Source organism: Tursiops truncatus, chromosome 20, assembly GCF_011762595.2.
Source record: "Tursiops truncatus isolate mTurTru1 chromosome 20, mTurTru1.mat.Y, whole genome shotgun sequence".
Classification (NCBI taxonomy): Eukaryota; Metazoa; Chordata; class Mammalia; order Artiodactyla; family Delphinidae; genus Tursiops; species Tursiops truncatus.
In genome coordinates, this window is record NC_047053.1 from 50,308,802 (window position 1) to 50,326,530 (window position 17,729).

General features: G+C 50.8%; 1 long non-coding RNA gene across 1 annotated transcript; it reads right to left on the minus strand.

Annotated features, from left to right (window-relative positions):
• Positions 1-643: 643 nt before the first annotated feature.
• LOC141277309 (uncharacterized) lies at positions 644-17,506 on the minus strand. The gene is made up of 5 exons (XR_012328456.1): positions 16,975-17,506; positions 15,113-15,245; positions 11,361-11,519; positions 3,846-11,256; positions 644-2,480 (listed from the first exon to the last, which is right to left on the minus strand). It is a non-coding gene; the product is annotated as an uncharacterized lncRNA (long non-coding RNA).
• Between the last annotated feature and the right edge of the window lie 223 nt (positions 17,507-17,729).

The window sequence follows — 17,729 nt, forward strand, 5'->3', positions numbered from 1 at the left end:
AGGCTTTTTTCCTGGCTGTGAGAATATGCTCGAACATGCAGGGGCAAGATAGAAGTATCAGGGACTTCATGCCCTGGAAGCAGCCCTCAAGGGCTCCCTCTCCCTCAGGTGGGCTGCTCGGTTCCCAGAGTTCCCTGAGCTCCCTCTGCCCACAGCGGTAACCGGCTCGGTCATGTACCCCATGTTGGCTTCCTTCCTTCCCTGCCTCATCCCCCACTCCTCCATCCATGTTCCTGAGGCCACCTCCCAAATAAACTACTGGCACTTGAACGCTTGTCTCAGAATCTATTTCTGGGGAACCCAAACTAAGACCCTGGCTTATAGGCCAGTGGTTCTCAGCCCTGACTCACAGCAGAATCACCTGCAGAATGCAGTCCTTATTTTGATTCGGTACCTAAGATGGGCCCTGGGCATTTTTTTTTGGCCATGTTGTACGGCTTATAGAATCTTAGTTCCCCGACCAGGGATTGAACCCGGGCCCTCGGCAGTGAAAGCACAGAGTCCTAACCACTGGACCGCCAGGGAATTCCCAGCACATTTGGGGGTTTTTTTTGGGGGGGGTGGTTTTGTTTCGTTTTGTTTTTTAACATCTTTATTGGAGTATAATTGCTTTACAATGTCACATTTGTTTTTTAATGCCACAGGTTATGCCCACATAGCTGGCCAGGGTGGAGAACCATTGGAGAAACACCCACGTTCTAGATGCATACCCACAGCCTTCAGATAAGCAGCAGAGTGACCCGAAACAAATGAGAGGAGAGTAGGGGACACTTCTGCTGGGGGGCACATCCAAGGACCCAGGATGCCGGCTCACACCAGATTCCAAAACCCTCCCCTTTCTACTGTTTTACTCTTTTGAGGCTATGAACAGAACCACAAGCTAGCCCAACGTGGGGGGTCAGGTGCAGACCCTGCATCGGTCCGGGTGCTCTAACCGTGGCACTTCCTGGCTCTCTCCCGCTGCCCTCTGCATGACCCGATGGTCTGGCTAGAGGGGTCAGGAGGAGCTCAGCACCAGCAAGAGGCCCTGGCCAGGCAGGGGAGGGTCTCTGTCCGAAAGGGGAGCAGGACTCCAGGGAAGGAATTGGGGGAAAGTGGGTGATGTACTACTGTTCGGGGGTGTCGTACTCAAAATACCTAGATGGTGGGCCATGCAAAGAAGGGAGGGGTGGGCTTCCCTGGTGGCGCAGTGGTTGAGAGTCCGCCTGACGATGCAGGGGACGCGGGTTCGTGCCCCGGTCCGGGAAGATCCCACATGCCGCGGAGCGGCTGGGCCCGCGAGCCATGGCCGCTGAGCCTGCGCGTCCAGAGCCTGTGCTCCGCAACGGGAGAGGCACAACAGTGAGAGGCCCGCATACCGCATAAAAAAAAAAAAAGAAGAAGAAGGGAGGGGAGTTATATTAGTCTCCTAGGTATGCTGTAACAAGCGGCCACAGACTGGGGGGCTTCAAACCATAGAAATGTATTATCGGGACTTCCCGGCGGTCCAGTGGTTAGGACTCGGTGCTTCCACTGCAGGGGGCCTGGGATCAATCACTGGTTGGGGAGCTAAGATCTGGTATGCTGTGCAGTATGGCAAAAAAAGAAAAAGAAATTTATTCTCTCACAGTTCTGGAAGCCAGAAGTCCTAAATCAAGGTGCTGGTAGAGTCAGTTCCTTCTAGAAGCCCTGAGGGAGACTGTCACGTGCTCCTCTGCTGGCTTCAGGCGGGGCCCAGCACTCCTTGGCATCCTCGGCCTATAACTGCATCTCTCCGGTCTCTGCCCCTGTCTCCGTGTGAGCTTCTCTGTGTGTGTCTCTCTGTGTCCTCTCCTCTTCTTATAAGGACCCCAGTCATTGGATTCGGGTTCACACTAATCCCGAATGACCTCATCTTAACTAATTACATCCGCAAAGACTTTGTTTCCAAATAAGGTTATGTTCTCAGGTTCCAGATGGACATGAATGGGGGGGGGGGGGGGGGCGGGCACTGTTCAACCTACTTCAGGGACCTGGTAGAAAGGGGCTGGAGTGATCAGAGAACGCCAAAGACTGGAGGTCCCTGAGGGGACGTGCCGCCATTGCTTTGTGTGACTCTGGACCCAGTTATTTCAAGGGAGTCAGAAACCTGGGCTTCTCACGTGTGGTCACACAATTTTAAAATGCAGACTCAATATTTTTAGAACATTGTGCAAGACCGATAAAATCCATTGGAGGTCTGCCATCTGGGTCCTCCTGCAGATGTCACCCAAGGGCAGAGCAGGGAGCCCACCAGCCCTGCCCACCCAGCAAGTCCAGCTTCCCTGAGGCCAGGTCCCCCTCGCCGCAGCAAAGACACAGTGCTGCCCCCAGGAAGGTCAAGACTCCTAGTGGTTCTAGGGGCTCCCTGGGGACCTCCCTGCCCCCTTGAGGGCCCCCCTGGAGTCTCCTGGGGCATCACAGCTTTGACTACACACCCACCTGCCCAAGGCTTCAAGGTTGCTTCTGGAGCTCACAGCGGCCTGGGGTGGGAAGAGGAGAGAAAGAAACATGTGGTTTACGGTGTTTGAAATCCCCATTTAATGTGCTCCGACCGCCGCAGCAGACAGCACATTAAGAGGCAACAGGCCATTGTCCTTTGCCGGAGAGCAGAGCATTAATAATGTCATAACAGCGTTCACTGACACTGCGCGCAAATCATCAGCCGCCTCTCTGGGCGGGAACAAGAGCCGCACGCAGCCTAGAGCCGGGCCTGGCAGCTGAGAAGCGGGAGAGCTACCGCTCCAATTCATCTTTCATGCTTTCTGTTTCACATTTAGCCTAATCTTCCGATTGAAAAGCAGTGTCTGGGGTTTATTTTTATTTATGACAGAAGGCCATTCTGCCGCACAGCTTGTGAGAGCAGGGAACACAGCCATCGTACTTCCCTGTTCAACAGGGAAGTTAGCGGCTGTGTCTGTGTCTGTGTCTGTGCGTGTGTGTGGACGGGCAGGGAAGCCCAGGACAGACTAGACAGGGGACCCTCCCAAGTGGACCCCATCCCAGCGCCGGAGACAAGGGCAAGCTCTTCATTTAACATGTTATTGAGCACCTACCAGGTGCCCAGAAATGACTCAGGGATTCTAAGTATGTCACCACAGCTATATGGCTATTTTATTTAAATTTTCTTTAGCAGGGCATCTTGAAAAACATGACCCCCAGGACTCCCCTGGTGGTCCAGTGATTAAGACTCCGTGCTCCCAAGGCAGGGGGCACGGGTTCGATCCCTGGTCAGGGAACTAAGATCCTGCATGCCACGTGGCACGCCCCAAAAATTATAATAACCAAAATTTTTTTTAAAAGACCCCTTTCTTTCTGGACAGTTTCCCCAGTTGCATCACAGGTCACTGCAGGAGTACGGGAGCAGCCATCTGGGGTGAGCAGAATCGTGGTCTCCCAAAGACGACCATGTTCCAATCCCCATAATCTGTGAATATGTTACGTAACGTTGCAAAAGGAGAGTAAGGCTGCAAGTGGAATTAAGGTTGTAAATCTGCTGACCTTAAAATAGGGAGATCATCCTGGATTATCTGGGTTGGCCTAATGTAATCACAAAAGTCCTTAAATACGGAAGAGGGAAGCAGCGTGAAAAAGACTCGACCGGCCACCTCTGACTTTGAAGATGGAGAAAGAGGCCACAAGCCAAGGAATGCAGGTGGGCTCCGGAAGCTGATTCTCCCCAGAGCCTCCAGGAAGAAAACAGCCCTGCTGTCACCTTGACTTTAGCCCCATGAGATGCATTTTGGACTCCTGATCTCCAGAACAGCAAAATGATTGGTACATTTGTGTGGTTTTAAGTCACTACGTGTGTGGTTACTTGTTACAGCAGTAATAGAAAGCTGACATACCGTCTTTTAGAGCCACCACTGCCAGGCACTGCAAAGGCTGATGCTCCCCACACACAAGCTCATATCTCCACTTCACAGATGAGGAAACAGAGGTTCGGAGAGGTGAAGTATCTTGCTCAAGGGGTCACTGCAGATCCAGCCTCCAATCTCAAGCCCAGCAGACCTCAGAACCTATGTCACTCATTGTGTTCAAAACTCTGGTCCAGGGGTCCTGGGGGGCAGGCATGAGCAGGCATCCTCCAAAGAGTTCAGCCCCCAGGAGGAAAGCTCCCTCCCTCCAAGAGCTGCTGGTGGACACGGGAAGCCACCAGCTGCCTCGGTTTCCCCCTTCTTCTCCCCGAATACCCCTGGATCATCTCAAAAGAGCAACTGCCCAAAGGCTCCCCTCTCTGGTTTCCATTCAGGCAAGGGTGATGCAGGATTTCAAGTTTCGCTGGGCTGTGTCTCAGACCACCTTGGAATCTGTCCCTTTTTAGCAAGATCTCCTGGCATCCAACCCCATGTGGGACCGTCCCCTACTGAGAGGCAAGGACCTCCCAACACCCGGCAGGTGTGGAAAGCGGTCCCTTCCCCCTTCATCAATCCCACTCTGCCTCTGCTTCCCACGCCCCAGCTTGTTGTGGAGAGCCGTGATCCCTTCTAGGTCCCTTGAGAGGTTTGAGGAGGAGGCAGATGAGGGCGGGTGAAGATGCACTCCCCCAGCTAGGAGAAGGATTTTTATCTCTTGTTTACCAATGTGCCCCAAATGTCCTGGACAGTATCTGACACAAGCTACATCCAGTAGAGAAGTTTGGGCAGGGAAAAGTCGAAGGGCTGGTTCTAAGCAGCCCAGTTTCTAAGCCCAGCCTGACCTGTCGTCAGCTGGGGCCATTTCTCACTTTCCCTTCTGCACCCCACTTCTACTCCGCAAGCCCCCCCCATGAAGTATTCACTCCCACGCCGTCCAAAGAGTTACTGCCCCAAACCTTCCCTGCTTTCCACTGTCACCAAATCTGTTTCCTTTGTGCAAATCCCCATTCACTCTGAGTATCACCCCCAAGGTCAGCCTCCCTGTGCTATTCCTGGCTTTTTGGGGTGTATATACACATAGCCCCCAGGGCATGGCCTGGCCCCTGCCCTGCATGCTCACCTGTGCACCTGAAGGGCAGCAGTGTCTGCCCAGATCGAAGCTGCCTCATTCTGGGAAGTCCCTGGTGGTCCAGTGGTTAGGACTCAGCTCTTTCCCTTCAGTGGCCCGGGTTCGATCCCTGGTTGGGGAACTAAGATCCTACAAGCCACTGCCTCACTCACTGCAGGAGTCTGGAGTTACAGGGGCCTGTGCTCCAATCCTGCCACCGCATCCCTGCCTTAATTGGGCAAATTACTGTCAGAGCCTCGGTTTCCTCATCTCTAAAGTAAGGATTTACTTATTTAAAGTAAGGATTAAGTAAGTATTAAAGTAAGGATAAAGTAAGGATTACTATATTTCCCTGTATAGCACAGGGAAATATACCGAATATCTTGTAATAACCTATAACAGAAAAGAATCTGAAAAAGAATATATATATATGATCCTACTGAAAACCCGAATGAACTTTTGGCCAGCCCAGTATGTGTGTATGTATAACTGAATCTTTGCCATAACCTTGAAATGAACACAACAGTGTAAGTTATCTATACTTCAATTTTTTAAATGGTTAAGTAAATAAATAAAGAGTGAGGATTGCACCTAAGGACTTCTCACGGGGCCTGATACCTAGTAAGTGCTGATTTTTGTCTGTCTTATTTTCCTACTAAATTATAAGCTCCTCAAGGACTAGATTCAGGCACAGAGAAAGATAAAATCATTGTTATTATTAGCTTCCATTTCTTGAGCACCCACCTTGCACCAGGTACGCGTCTCATCAATTTACACTAAGCCCGCAAGGTCGCAGCTACTATTTCACGAACAAACACTGAGACTCAAAGGATGGAGTAATTTCATTCCTAGGTCAGTTCCCAAGAGAAACGAGAGCACACAGCCACACACAAGCCAGTACACAAACGTCCACAGCAGCATGATTCAGAATAGCCAAAGAGTGTAAAAAACCCAGGCTGCTCACTGATGGATGAATGCATGAACTGTCGTGTGTCTGTATGATGGAATGCTATCAATTCAGCCTTAAGAAGGAATGATCCTCAAAAAATTAAAATAGAATCACCATATGATCCAGCAATTCCACCTCTGGGTATATACCCCAAAGAATTGAAAGCAGGGTCTCAAGAGCAGTGTTATTCACAACTGCCAAAAGGCGGAAGCATCCCACATGTCCACTAACAGAAGAAGGAAAAAATAAAATGTGGTCCATCCATACAATGGAACGTTATTCAGCCTTGAAAAGGAAGGAAGTTCTGACACACTACAACATGGATGGACCTTGAGAACATTATGCTAAGTAAAACAAGCCAGTCACATATTGTATTATCCCATTCATCAGAAAAGTACAGAACAGGCAAATCTATAGAGATGGAAAGTAGATTACTGATTACTATGGGCTTGGGGGAGGGGAATGGGAGTGGCTGCTTATGGGTAGGGGGTTTCTTTCTGGGGTGATGAAAATATGTAAGACTGGATAGTGGTGATATTTGCACAGTCTTATGAATATACTAAACCACTGAATTGTACACTCAAAAGGGGTGAATTTTATGCGAATTATATCTCGATTTTTAATAAATGAAATAACTTGCCCACAAGTACACAGTTAGTAAGGGGGAGAACCGAGATTGGAACCCAGATTCTGTCTCCAAGCCCGAGCTCCCTGGTTGCTCTGTGCTCTTGTATATCTGCAGACACAGCACAGAGGGCGCTGTGGACCAGACACCAAATAAATGCTGCTCTGACTGGCAAATGCTTAAGAAGTGAAGGACCAGGACCAGGCCCCTGGGTTCCCAGCGTGAAGACAGCCCTTGTTCCCGGCCTGTGACCCACCAAGCCCCCCTACCGAAGGTCTCCAGCGTGTTATTGCAAGTACTTAAAACTTTTCTCCTAGAATATGGGTCACAAGCCCTGTCTCCCCACCATCTTTTCTTCTCCAACTGATGAGAAAGAATCTTAATTAAGTGCCCCTTGGCTGCTGGTTTAATTCCATAAATATAAAATTGAGGCAAGCTAATAAAGCCATCAGTCATCCCAAATCCCAGCAGTTCTCCGAGGGCTTTTTTTTTTTTAATAAATCCATCTTTAAGATGATAATGAATTAAGTCTTCTTTGGAATATCCGAGAAAGCTGTGGCCCAGTGAGGTGACACTGGGGAAAAAGGGACTTGTCACCCCTGCATGAAATCTCTCACAGGACCCCAGAGAGCACACACTTCCTCCCACCCCCTGTGAGGCCAGGCCTCCACCTCTCCACGGGGCCCCATCTCCTCAGCCTGTTCCTTCTTGCTTCTGCCCAGGGCGGCTGGGGGGCCGGGGTGGGGTGGGTTGTAGAGGGTGAGGGTGGAGGGGTGTGGGGAGATGGGGGGCTAGAAGTGCGCCCCCTCCTGGTCCCACTCTCTCACTTCATGGAAGTCAGAGGTATTTTGTGTGACTTTCCAGGAACACGTTGAGATGTTTCAGATGTCTCAGAGTATCCTGCCCTGCTCCTGAGCTGTACTCAGTCCCACCTGTCGGCACCTGTCCCACAGGTGTGGCCCGCCCAATCTTAGACTTGCCCTCAGGTGGAAAGGGGGGAGCTCAACGAACTCAGATGGTGACATTTTTCAGTTTTGTCCTAGACAGATTTCTCCTGACTCCGCCTGCATCTTTTTCCCTTGGTGATCCTACTGTGTGTCCTTTCGCTGTAATATACCTTAGTCGTAGGTACAACTCTATGCTGAGACCTGTGAGTCCTAGTGAATCACCAAATGTGGCAGCAGCCTCGGGAACCCCAGACACAGGGGAACCAAAGAGAAAGACGGGGACTAAGTGGAAATCCAATGAAAACTGTCTCCATTCAAAACAGGAATCAGTTTGTGCTATATTGATGGGTTACCTTGGCTACAAGTAATCTGAAAACTTAGAACCCCTTCAGCATAACAGTCATGGAAGACGGGAAGGGGCTGGCCTGGGTGAGGGTTGCAGTGCTGAATGGGATCCCGGATAGGCGTTGCAGGGAGTCAAACCCTCAGAGAACTGCCCAACATCCCAGGAGACAGGCACGACCAAAGTCTGCTGGTGATGGGCCACCCAGAATGGTTAGGATAGGGGGGGGCCCAGGGCAGAAATCCTGCTCCTTGCCTGTAGTAAACTGGGCAGCTCCAGGCCTTGGGGCTCTGACCACACCCACCCTCTCCAGGCCTTCCCAGCTCATGTCACACCCTTTTCCAGGGCTGTAGATTCCAATCTGTCCCAAGGGAGGTCTTCCTGGTGACTTGTTTCCACATCCATCCCCCATCCTTCCTCCCCGTAATACATTTAGGCACCCATGATTCCTCCTGAGGGGGTCTACTGGGCCGTGCACTGTCCAAGGGGAAGACTCACCTCGCTTCTCACCTTGACCCACAATGCAGTTAGGGCATCAGGATTTGGCAGTGACCTTCAGAAGGTCTCCAACAATGAGAGTGGCCGGCAGGCATGACTGGGACACAGGGAGCAGAGCAGTGGCAACAGTATGACTCAGAGTCCCAGCAAGCGCCTTGGCCTGAGGGTGTTGGAAGCCATCCATCAGCTCCACACCAGCGCTCCTCCTGTTTCTCTCATCACAGAACAGATGACTCAGGACAGCCACATTCAAGGAAACAGGAGCCAAGCTTGGCTGCTCCTGCCCTGACCGGACACTGATTGATACTCTGACAACCTTGTAGAAATGGCATGCTGCAAAAGGGATGGAAGAGAAAGTGAACAGTGGGGTGACATTAATCTAAAAAGCTTCTACGTAAAGAAAAAGGAAAGCTTCTACGCAGCAAAGGAAACCATCAACCATCAAATAAATCAATAAATATTTTTTAAAATAGCATGAAAAGGCAACCTATGAGTTGGGAGAACATGTTTACAAACCCTGTATCCAATAAGGAGTTAATAACCAAAAAAAACCAAGAAATGCATACAACTTAATAGCTAAAAAAGGGACTTCCCTGGTGGTCCAGTGGCTAAAACTCTGCACTCGCAATGCAGGGGGCCAGGGTTCGGTCTCTTGTCAGGGAACTAGATCCAACATGCTGCAACTAAGATGCTGTGTGCTGCAACTAAGACCCGGCACAGCCTAAATAAATAAATAAATATTTTTAAAAATAGCAAAAAAAAAACAACCCCAAATAACCCAATTTAAAAATGGGCAAAGGACCTAAATAGACATTTTCCCAAAGAAGACATACAAATGGCCAAGAGGTACATGAAAAGAAGCTCAACATCACTAATCATCAGGGAAATGAAAAACAAAACCACAATGAGATATCACCTCACACCTGTTAGAATGTCTAGCATCACAAAGGCAAGAGAGGGCTTCCCTGGTGGCGCAGTGGTTGAGAGTCCGCCTGCTAATGCAGGGGACATGGGTTCGTGCCCCGGTCCGGGAAGATCCCACGTGCCGCGGAGCGGCTGGGCCCGTGAGCCATGGCTGCTGAGCCTGCGCGTCCGGAGCCTGTGCTCCGCAATGGGAGAGGCCACAACAGTGAGAGGCCTGCGTACCACAAAAAAAAAAAAAGGCAAGAGATAGTGTTGGTGAGGATGTGGAGAAAGAGAGTTTTTGTGCACTGTTGGTGGGAATGTAAGCAGGTGCAGCCACTATGGGAAACAGTATGGAGGTTCCTTAAAAAACTAAAAATTTCCATGTGATTACCATATGATCCAGCAATTCCACTTTTGGGTATATACATGAAGGAAACGAAGTCACTGTCTTGAGGAATTATCTGTACTTCCATGTCCCTTGCAGCCTTATTTGCAATAGCCAAGGTATGGAAACAACCTAAGTGTCTATCGACAGATGAAGGATAAAGAAAAACTATATGGGGACTTCCCTGGTGGCGCAGTGGTTAAGAATCCCCCTGCCAATGCAGGGGACATGGGTTCAAGCCCTGGTCCAGGAAAATCCCACATGCTGCGGAGCAACTAAGCCCGTGTGCCACAGCTACTGAAACCCGCATGCCTAGAGCCCGTGCTCCACAACGAGAAGCCACCGCAATGAGAAGCCCGCGCACCGCAACAAAAAGTAGACCCTGCTCACCGCAACTAGAGATAGGCTGCACGCAGCAACAAAAACCCAACGCAAAAAAAAAAAAAAGAAATGAGGTTTTTTCCTCTCCTGATAACCAGGAAAAATAAGGAAACGATGAATAGGCTGAGGAAACAGCATAAACAGGCCTGAAAGAGTTAAGCAATCTTGGTTATTCTTTAGTTGTTACTACTAAGAAACACTTGTAGCTAGACTTGTCCTTCACAAAGCTGATTGCTCTCTGACTCCATACAAATTACCCTTTGCACCTGGCACCTCTCTCCCCCTACACTCCCTTGTGGCACTCATCGTTTCAGAAAGAAGGTCACAGGCCGATAACTTCAGGAACACCAGACCCGGTTGATGAGCCACCTGATGCCAGCTTTGGCCATGAATTTACAGAAGAAAAGAAATGCAAGACCTTCACTACTTTTGATCCTTTATCACATGCCCCAGACTGCGAGCCCCACATATAAAATCTTCTCCAGTTCCCCAAGGAGGGGGCACAGTTCTTGAGGTGTTAGCCTACCGTGTCTTCCCTTTGCCTGGCAAAGAAAATAAAAAGCCTCTCTATTTCTTATCTTCCAATTCTCTGTCTCCGTATTGTTATTCGGCATAGGTGCACAGGGAGCCAGATTTGGCAACAAGCTCAAGGGTGATACCAGGAGGCGGGAAGGATGCTCAGGTCCATGTCCTCATTAAGGAGGAGGGACGGGGCTTTCAGGCCTGGGCACCACTGGTAATGCTCGGCGGCCACTCACGGAGCTGCCTGGCTGCACCTTCTCCAGGGTGTCCCTGAGACGTGGAGCCCAGAGGACAGAGCGCAGGCCGGGAGTCAGCAAGGGGAGGGGGCGCCCTGTCCCACCTCTGGGCTGACTCCCTGGATGGTGTGCTGAGCGGCACTTTGCTGTCTTGCTGCTTCTTCTCGGTACAGGTTTCACTGGCGCTGGCCCACCTCCAAGGCCAGGCCTGAGCTCTTCTTCGGTGGGTCCGGGCCAGCGGGGTCCTTTCCGCAGGGTCCGATCCACGGAAGCAGACGTCTGTGCCAGGAAGGGTCTGAGCTGCTTCCCCACCCCGTGAGCTTGGGGTGAAGGTGGCGGCCCCAGCCTGAGGCAGGCCAAGCGGGGCCCCAGGATGCCGGGCCTGGGAGGGGCTCACAGGCCCAGTCTCTGCTGCTTCTCGTGGGTTCATTCCCCTCACCCTGCAGATCCCCCTCGTGGGAAACAGCCTGGGTCGTCTGAAGGCCCCACCCCACTCGTGCTCCTGTTCCCAAAGAGAGAATAAGACACCGTGTGTTAGTTTGCTCAGGCTGCCACAACAAAGTACCGCAGACGGTGGGCTGAAACAACAGAAATGGGTTTCCTCACAGTTCTGGAGGCTGAAAGTCCAAGGTCGAGGTGTCAGGTGTCTGGTCTCTCCTGAGGCCTCTCTCCTTGGCTACACATGCTGCCTTCTTGCTGGTCCTCACAGGGTCTCCCCCGAGCACACACATCCCTGGCGTCTCTCCGTGTCCACACTTCCTCTTCCTGTGAGGGCACAGTCACACTGGATCTGGGCCCATCCTAATGGCCTCGTTTTAACTTAATCACCTCCTAAAGGCCCTGTCTCCAAACACAGTCACACAGAGCCTGAGGCTCTGGGGTTGAAGGGACACAATTCAGTCTGTAACATACAGTCTACAGGACCTATTCCTGGACACTCTATTTATTTTTTTATTTTATTTTTTTTTTTTGGCCTTGCTGCACAGCTTGTGGGAATCTTAGTTCCCCGACCAGGGATTGAACCCAGGCCCTCAACAGTGAAAGCACTGAGTCCTAAGCACTGGACCGCCAGGGAATTCCCTAGACACTCTCAAAACAGGAGGAAACAAAGGCAGAAGCCACCTCCTCAGAGCAGCTGCCCGCCACTGCCTCCAAGAGACACAATCTCAGCTCGTCGCTATGACCCACCTCTGGGTTCAAATCCTGCACTGATGGTAACGATCCAAATTATGTAAATTAAGTTTGGGGACAGGGGCTTCCCCAGTGGCGCAGTGATTAAGAATTCGCCTGCCAATGCAGGGGACACGGGTTCGATCCCTGGTCCGGGAAGATCCCACATGCCGCGGAGCAACTAAGCCCATGCGCCACAACTACTGAGCCTGCGCTCTAGAGCCCGTGAGCCACAACTACTGAAGCCCACACGCCTAGAGACCGTGCTCCGCAACAAGAGAAGCCATTGCAATGAGAAGCCTGCACACGTCAACAAAAAGTGGCCCCCCACTAGCTGCAACTAGAGAAAGCCCGCACACCACAATGAAGACCCAATGCAGCCAAAAATGAATTTTAAAAAAATAAATAAATTTATTTTTTTAAAAAAGTTTGGGGACAAAGGAAATATTCCAAAATATTGAACGGCAGACTTATGATGGGTTAAATTTTTTTATCTTCCAGTTTTTTTTTTCGGTTAGTATGTATTAACTATTGTTTTAAATGAAGTATTTTCTTCCAATCCTAATTCAGCCACTTTACTGTGAAACCTTGGGTAAATAACTTGTCAGAGGCTTAACTTCTCCATCTGTGAAATGGGGATAACACTGCTTCCCTTAAGAGTGGTTGGAGAATTAAATGATGCTACTTACGTCAGTGGTTTCCAATTTTTTAGTCCCAGAATTCCTTTACCCTCTTAAAAATTACTGAAAATCCCAGAGAACTTTTGTTTACATGCATGGTTGATCAATATTTATAATATTAGACATTAAAACTGAGAAATCTCAATTTTAATCTATCAACTCACTTAAAAAATAGCAATAGGGTGGGGACTTTCCTGGTAGTCCAGTGGTTAAGACTCCGTGCTTCCAGGGGCTTCCCTGGTGTCTCAGTGGTTAAGAATCCGCCTGAAATGCACGGCATACGGGTTCCAGCCCTGGTCCAAGAAGATCCCACATCCCGCAGAGTAACTAAGCCCGTGCGCCACAACTACTGAGCCTGTGCTCTAGAGCCCACGAGCTGCAACTACTTAGCCCACGCCTGCGAGCCACAACTACTGAGCCCATGTGCCACAACTACTGAAGCCTGCACGCCTAGAGCCCGTGCTCTGCAACAAGAGAAGCCACCGCAATGAGAAGCCCGCACACCGCAATGAAGAGTAGCCCCCGCTTACCCCAGTTAGAGAAAGCCCACGCATAGCAACAAAGACCCAACACAGCCAAAAAAATAAATAAATAAATTTATTAAAAAAAAAAAAAAAAGACTCCGTGTTTCCAATGCAGGGGCTGCAGGTTCAATCCCTGGTCAGGGAACTAAGATCCCCGCATGTGAGGAGGGGCAACCAAAAAAAAGGCAATAATAGGGAATTCCCTGGTGGTCCAGTGGTTGGGACTCTGCTTTCACTGCAGGGGACCTGCGTTCAATCCCTGGTCAGGGAACTAGGATCCTGCAAACCGTGCAGCGTGGTCAAGAAAAAAAAAGCAATGACATGTTAGCATAAATAACATTTTTTAATGAAAAAAACTCCAGTTTCCAAAACAACACAATTTCTGCGCAAAGAAAGGCATCGTTTTACAATAGTGCAGACCTCTTTAAGGTCTGGCGTACCCGAAGGCAGCTGGATTCTCATGTCTGTTTCTGCATTTGGTCAGCTTGTGCAAAGAAAAATTCCTGGAGCTTTGTGAGGACCCCACTTTGAGAATGGGTGACTTAAATGAAGCCCCTGGTCCCTAGTCTCTGGTACAAACAGGAGCTCGATAAACGTGCACCCCCTTCCCTGGGCACAGGGCTGGGTGGCGCCCCTGGGTTCTCTGGGGACGCTGTCAGGCTTGTGTCATTGATCCTGTAGCTAATTCAGCAGCACGGGGGTGGCCTCGTACCAGGTCCTAGAGGCAATGGGAAGTGACAAGATTGGAAGGTGGTGATGAGACAGGATAGAATTGACCCAGAAAAGCAAACTTTGATGTGCTAAAAATATCCATCAGTTAGGCAACCCCCCGGCCTCGCCCCCCCACTGTCTCTCCAGATTCAAATCCAGGAAGTGCCAAATGCAAGACGCCAAGCCAGGATTGAGACCAAGCAATTAGACCATTTAAGACAAACTTTCAAAGCTCAGACTCCCAGACGTTTAAATCTCACAAAGAAAATGTGCATTCGGTGTACACAATGAGAGCAAATCAGTTTCCCTTTTTCGTTCCCTTCTCCGCCCCTGCTCAGAGGCAAGCGGTGGAAGAAAATAAGCATAATTGGGCACAGACAAGGCAAAAATAAATTTAGCAACAAAGGGAACATCTCTGGGGGAGGTGCAGAGCTGATGTGGCCGTGTAGAGGTGGGGAGCGATGTCCCCCAGGGCTCAGCAGGCTGAGGCCCTGGATGACAGGGGCTGGACAGAGAGACCACTCTCTGGGGGTCTTTGCTGAATCCACAGGGATCAGTGATGAGGGCAGCCCCCCAGGCTGGGGAGGACTTCTCTTCCATCCAAGATGGGTGGCTGTCCTCCCTGACTGAGCCCTCAAGGGGCTCTCAAGTTCTCTGCAGGAACAGAACTTGCAGGTGGCCGTTGGAAGAACATAGTCCAATCGCTGCCCAAAGACTGCTATTCAGCCTTGCCCTGGCTCAGAATCGACCTTTGCGCCTTTCTCTCAATCATGAGACGCCACCAAAGGTGAGGGACTAGACCCAATCAGATACTGTCCTTCACCCCTGACCTCTGCTGAATGACAAGCAACCTCCTGCTAAGAAGGATGCATTCTCATCCATCCAAGGGTCCCAGCCTCCAACAGATGACATCCTGTAACTACACTGAGCTGCCACCGGGCAAGGCAGAAGCTTCCAGAGGGGCAGTTTGGAAGGCTCTCTCGTCAGCTGCCATAACAAAACGCCATAGACGTGGGGGCTTAAAGAACAGAAATTTAGGGCTTCCCTGGTGGCGCAGTGGTTGAGAGTCCGCCTGCCGATGCAGGGGACACGGGTTCGTGCCCCGGTCCGGGAAGATCCCACACGCCGCGGAGCGGCTGGGCCCGTGAGCCATGGCCGCTGAGCCTGCGCGTCCGGAGCCTGTGCTCCGCAACGGGAGAGGCCACAACAGTGAGAGGCCCGCGTACTGCAAAAAAAAAAAAAAAAAAGAACAGAAATTTATATTCTCACAGACCTGGAGGCTGGAAGTCCAAGATCAGGGTGCCAGCATGGTCGGGGTCTGGTGAGAGCTCCCTTCCTGGCTTGTAGACAGCCGCCTTCTTGCTGTGTCTTCACATGGTGGAGAGAGCGAGCTCTGATGTCTCTGCCTGTAAGAGCACCAATCCCATCATGAGGACTCCATCTACGTGACGTCATCTAACCCTAATTACCTCCCAAAGGCCCCCCTCTCCCATTATCATCACACTGGGGACTGCAGCTTCAACCTGTGAGTTTGGGGACAGGGATGTTCAGTCCGTAACACTCTGTAAGGCTCCTTCGCCACTGTCCCCCCACAAGGGACCAGGGAGGCTGCTTGGGGCCGCCAGCAGGGAGGGGGCTTCCTCAATGCCCTGCATCCCTATAGCATCATCACTTACGAGGAGACACTCCTGGAATGAAATGCGAATCAGAGCAGCACTCTGTCCTTTCCATCTCTGTGAGCTACCCTCCCAACCTCGCCAACACATACACATTCTTCCACTCCCCACACTCGCCGCACAAAAGGAATGCCCCTCCACAGCAAGCCCACATAAACAGTCAGCATTCCATGTCAGAAGAAAAGCTCTGGTTTTCTTGTTTTGTCGTGGGGGACGGGAGGAGAGAGGAGACGCCCAATGCCTCACGTGACTGTGATACGTCTGTAATTCTGCCAACCTCTTGCATAGATGATTTAATCCTCATACCACCTTACGAAGTAGGTGGTATTATCCCCACTTTATAGACGGGAAAACTGAGGTCTGACAGCTGGGAAGTCGTGAGGCCAGGGTCCTGAAGGGTCTGTCCTGTCCCACATCCATGCACTTGCTAATACATCACACGCCCGGAAGAGCCAGGCGGAGCGGGGCTCCCCACAAAGGGCAGTAGATCTTGGGAGGAGGAAGAGATAAAAAAGCAGAAGTAGGACCTGGCCGAAGTTCCCGATCAAAAGTAGTCATTCCAGGGCCCCCTTTAGTTGAACGGAATGGGACCACGTGCCCTGTAATTTCCTAGGATTCTAAGCTGCTTTAAAATATGTCCTTGTTCAGGAAAGGAAGAGAGTGTCCTGATTCCTGCTCACCCTCCCCCAGTTCTCTGCCCAGTGGCCTAAGGAGCTGGCCTGGCCCATTCGGTGGGGTGGTCCCCTCTAGCCAGAGCTGAGCCTTGCCGAGTCATTTCCACCACAAGTGGCAATGGAGAGAAACCACTGTCTAGGACCTTGATTTCTCCAGGGTAAGCACGATCCGGTGGCAGCATCAACGTGGGTCTGGCCGAGCTCCCCTAGAGGATGGAGTCTCCCCCTGCCCATTTTTCAGGCAGAGCCCCAATCTGCAAACCTACAACTGTTGACAAACAACTTTTCATGCTGACATTTGAGAGCTGGCATTTTCTTTTTCTTTTCTTTAATATTTATTTACTTATTTATTTGGCCGCACCGGGTCTTAGTTGCAGCATGTGGGATCTAGTTCCCCGAATAGGGATTGAACCCGGGCCCCTTGCGTTGTGAGCTCAGAGTCTTAACCACTGGACCACCAGGGAAGTCCCTGGCATTTTCTTATACGTGCAGCTACCTGCTCTTATACACATCTGTAATTTGCGGATTTTAACTGGATTTTAACTTCTATCACAGACAGAAGCAAAGTGGTTTGCAAAGTGTACAATATGATAAAGTCAAATAAATTAATGGGCCACCGAGTGGGTCTCTCTCTTCCAGATAGCCAGGAAGAGCATGCTCCTGACCTATAAATCTGTGGGTGTTAATAGCTCCCACGGAACCAAAGTCACACTCCCCTGACACATATTCGTTCCCATAGGCTGTGAACTGGTAGGCAGCTCCCACGATGGCCCCATGATCCTCACCTCTGTGTCCCTGTGGAATCTTCTTTGCTGGAGCGTGGGCTGGACCGAAGGACCTGCTTCTAACAAGTAGAAAACACAAAAGCGATGGGATGTCCAACTTTAGGTTACACAAATTCTGTGGCTTCTGTCTTGCCTGCTCCTTTCTTGCCCTCTCTGGGGGAAGCTGCCCTGGAGGACTGCCGTCTTTGGAAAAAAAAAAGAAAGGAATGTGAGGCTGCCCACTGTGCATGGGGGGATCTTTCTAAAGCTTCCCCTGCAGACTTCCCCCATGAAGGCACTGCCCTTCTGGCGTTAAGGATTAACACCACACCTCTAGTGAGGCAGGCAACCAGCTTCTCCCCTACCATAAACCCCCAGGCTGGGACTTCCCTGGTGGTCCAGTGGTTAGGACTCTGAGCTTCCAATGCCCGGGGCCCGGGTTCGATCCCTGGCAGGGAAGTAAGATCCCGAAAGCCGCGCAGCCTGGCCAAAAAAAACAAAAAAAAACCTAGGCTTGGAGCACGTTCCCCACCACCACCACCAAAACAGAGGCTCTGGTACCTCCGTAACAAGATCCAACGATGAAATGCTTTCCCCCATTTTAATTAATCCACGTAGAATTTCATCGGCAGAGCTGCACCCTTTCTCCAGCCAGGAGACAGCAGGTGTGGAGCCTCGTTCCCCAGCGCTTGCCAGCCGGGCCCTTCCAGTTGCTGACGGAGATTCCCAGGAAGAAACCTCAGCCGTACTGAAAGGACGAGGCTGCGCTGAGCAAG